This window comes from Triticum aestivum, chromosome 2A (assembly GCF_018294505.1).
Source record: "Triticum aestivum cultivar Chinese Spring chromosome 2A, IWGSC CS RefSeq v2.1, whole genome shotgun sequence".
In the NCBI taxonomy this organism is placed as follows: Eukaryota; Viridiplantae; Streptophyta; class Magnoliopsida; order Poales; family Poaceae; genus Triticum; species Triticum aestivum.
The window spans coordinates 328,603,171-328,607,343 of NC_057797.1; the positions used below are offsets into that span (position 1 = coordinate 328,603,171).

At 44.0% G+C, this 4,173-nt stretch overlaps 1 protein-coding gene across 1 annotated transcript in view; it reads right to left on the reverse strand.

Annotated features, from left to right (window-relative positions):
• The window catches only part of LOC123188618 (FT-interacting protein 3), a 6,464-nt gene extending 4,000 nt beyond the window's left edge, over window positions 1–2,464 (reverse strand). Inside the window, exon 1 of the mRNA XM_044600791.1 lies at window positions 2,211–2,464. The gene's annotated coding sequence lies outside the window, so the exon portion shown is untranslated. The remainder of the gene's footprint in view (window positions 1–2,210) is intronic.
• Window positions 2,465–4,173: the final 1,709 nt, after the last annotated feature.

Here is a 4,173-nt window from a genome sequence, read left to right on the forward strand (position 1 = left end):
TCTCCGCCACTGGCAGTTGGGGTTGTGGTGGTGCTGGCGGGGGTTCCGCCATCGGCTCGCTGGAGGCCGGTGCTACATGTGCGTGTCTGCGGATTGGGAAGGTCGGGCGTGTGCCTGGAATCATGAAGATGGGGAGGGTCGGGTGCGTGCATGAGTTGAATTTTTCTTTCTTTTTTTTTGTCTAAAGTGAGGGTAAAATTGGAATTTGTGAGAAAGTTGACAGGAAAACGGAGACTATCTAACGGCAGACTAATGGCAATGGCAAATAAGCAATAGAATTTGTTTATGTTTGGTATATAAGCAATGGAGCTTTGTTGGATGGCAAATGAGTCATTGCCGATGTTGTCGATGGTATAGAAGCAATTTTCTCTTGGAGAAATATTCTTTCTTGTCTATGCCGACAAGTTTGACTTTGGCCCATCTACCAAGGAATCAACTTTGCTACTGGTAGGAATCCACGGAATCATATAGGAGTATCAGGTAGAGTATTTAGTACTAAAAGTTGCAATAACTGGTCTCGCCAAAAATACTTGGTCCCGAGGAATCGAATCGAATCAAATCAAATATTGGTACTAGCAGGAATTTGTGGTCTGTTTGAAGATATCACACTGAAAGGTGAAAAGGAAATATTCGTGGTGATGCCCATGAACACTGTCCCAGGGAACCAAAGATTGGTATCATGAATATGCTGGACGTGACAAGCATATCGGGCACTAAAAGTTTACTAGAAAGTGTTGACAACAACACAAAGTATAAACAAGGAAAGTGTTTTTGATTTCTGCAGATCCCATTTGGTACATAGTTTCCGATTCCTGCCTCTATTGTGTGTGATTGGTGCATTGTATTGTGCTTCAAGTCTTTGGAGCTTGTAACTGGGGCAATCATTTACCCATCAAGTGTTCCTTTCCCAGGCAATGCAAAATGGTGATGACATGTGAGGAGGTAGACCTAATCACAGATTTTTAAATTCAAAAAATCCAGACAATTGCATGGATAAGAATAATGTGGTGATACAAGCAAGGTGTGGCCATGAGTAGCAATTGGTGGTAGACCAGACATGTGTGCGGGGATAGCGAGAGGCCATCGGCCGCTTCCTTTCTGATTGAGACGTCCACTGCAACCACACAGGATTGCAAATCAACAGCACCAAAAGAAAAGGGGTATGCAGACATGGAACGGGTTAGGTCCTATAGTGACTACTATGCCTATGACTCTGTGTGCATCACTCGTTGCAGAGGCCGAGGGTGTTCCCTTCGTTTCGAGAAAAAAAAGGTGACTAGTATGCCTATGCGGGTTATCGAGTTTTAGAACCTAACAGATGCAATATTTTTTTATATAAAAAAAGGCACAAGGTTTGTTTGCTTGGAAGACGCAAACTCAGCAAGAATAGGTGATGGCACCAAGGCAAAAATGAAGCAGCACAAGTCACACGTTAGAAAAGTAGCATCTGAATTATTCAATTGAACACTTACGGGATGTGGGTACATCATGGACCAAAAGGTAGGCAGGTGATGGGGCTTGGCTATGAGATATGGCCACTGAGAGCTTGGGGAAGTTGTCCATGATGTTGAGTCCAACGGATATCAGAATCAGGCAATAAATACCACCAAATCCATTGGTATCACCGGAGAATTCGGCAACTTCATTAAACAGATCATTAATTGCTAAACCGTACTACTACTACTACAAGCAGCATGCCAGACGAGGGAGTAGATCTAGATTGAGAAAAACAAAAATCATATGTAGCTTTTTCAAGGGCCGCAAATTGGAACAAGAAGAACTTGGACTCCTTTTGCACTTACGTATAATTTGTTTAGTTTCCCCACGATAGCCTGTTTATAGTGTGTGATTTTCACAAGAACATTAGGGACAAGCTTCTATCTATCTATAGGACTATACTAGTAACAAATAGGGCGCAAACCAGTTGTGATGGTAAATCCGCAACCCAGATGGTTTCTCATCCCTAAACAACCATGCCTCACACAATAATAACAGTAGAAATGGGACTCTCAAGTTTTGGATCCAGACATGGCGACCAAAACTCATGAGCAGTCAAACTTGAGCAAATCCAATAAAGAACTAGCGAAGAAGAGAAGGGAGCAGACTAAGCTTGAACTATCTATCATCCATACATCATGGCCAAAGACACCACGGGAAACTGAGAGAGACAAAAGCTTTGCAAATTATATAGAGACGGAGCAAGTAGTGACCTTTGATGTTGTTCAGGCAGGCAGCATGCAGCTCGACCTTGATTCGAAGAAGAAGAGAGGAGCGGCCGGACTATCCACTGCGAGGACAGCGGACAACTTGTCAACACGCACAGAGAGGGAGAGGGAGAGGGAGAAAGAGGGGGTCAAGTTGTTGGGTGCGAGAAACACATTGTTTGGCTGTGCTACTTGTGGCCTGCTGCTGCTGGGTAGCGTGGTTGTTGGGTGCAGTTGCCGTGTTGGATTAGCGGATGTCATGTTTTAATTGGGGTGGAACGGGAGGAAACGGAGCGTGTGAACCGTCAAAGACAGATTGATAGCAAAAGGCCAACGCATAGTTCTTATTTTTATTTTTGTGCAGGAAAGGACAAGACATGGTTTAATACCCGCCGAGAAAGAAAATATATGGTGCGTGCGTCTCGTAGGATCATTTTGTTGTTATTACAAAAAATGCATGTGGCAACATGGCACAGTGTGTTCTTCGCAAAAAAAAAACATGGCACAGTGTGTTGCACGTTTGTTTCCAGCGTGTGCAACATAACTTATATATAAGGAAACTACCATCTCAACATATTTATTTGGCACCACTCTGGCCATGATCTACTCCAATTTTTCAACGTTTATTAAATCGAGGTTCGTTTGTCATTGCGGTATTGAATTGTCACATGAAAATCTTTACGAGATTGATAGAGAGTTATTGCTAACCATGGCCTATTTCGTGGTGAACGCTTTACGATCATGGGCGCTCCGTCGCAATTGTTAGTAGGTTTCAGTGAGGAGTAGTCCTCTGGCAAAATGGCCGGCTAAGGGCATCTTCAAGCGCAACTCATAAATTTTTTTTTTGCATCCATCTGTGGGTCAGGGAATCAGTCCGCGGACACGGATGCGGGAAGTCGTCATCCAACTGCAGTCGCATACATACAACCTTTCATATTTTTGTAAGTCCGCACGATCAAATAACTATATACATAGTGTACAAACATTCAAATAGCCGCATGCAGCGGCACTTCAAACTTTAAAAAGTTCAAATATTACATCCCAACATTGTTTTCCTCTTTAACTGCCAACTATTGCTCAATCAATTCTTCCTTCGGTTGCTCGTGAGTTGGTCGATATCGAAGTTGTTGGTGCATTTGAATAAACTCTTCAAATGTAGTGGTTTGAAAGTTGGATAGGATCACCCGATTCTCAAATTTTAGAGTTGCGGCACCATCGTCACCCTCATCCTCGACGATCATGTTGTGCATGATCAGACAACATGTCATCACCTCCCACAAGGTCTTCTGATCCCATTGTTTAGCAGGTCCATAAACAACTGCAAAAAGGGCCCGCAGAACTCCAAATGCCCCCTCGACATCCTTTCTAGCTGCTTCTTGTCTTTGGGCAAAGTGAGCCTTTTTCTGGCCAACTAGGTTAGAGATGGGGCTGACAAAGGTAGCCCATAAAGGATATGTACCGTCAACCAGATAGTAGCCCCACGTTGTACTCATATCCATCGACAATATAATGGCAAGGAGGAGCTTTTCCTTCAGTCAGCCTCGCAAATAACGGTGATCACTGCAGCACATTGATGTCATTGTGGGAGCCGGGCATGCCAAAGAAAGCGTGCCAAATCCAAATATCTTGTGATGCAACTGCTTCAAGAATTATGGTGGGCATCTTAACATGACCCAGATATTTCCCTTGTAAAGCCTTCAGATAGTTCTTCCATTTTCAATGCATGCAGTCAAGAGATCCAAGCAAATCCGACCACCCTCTTGCTTCTGAGATTGTCAGGAGCCTCTTGGTGTCTGCCACAGTTGGTTCTCTCAGGTACCGAGGTCCGAACACCTCGACCACGACAGTTGCAAACCTGATCATGTCATCTTCGCATGTGCTCTCAGACATTCGTAGGTACTCGTCCCATGAATCAGCGGTTGTGCCATATGCAAGCATCCAGAGTGCGGCCGTGCACTTCTGGTAACAA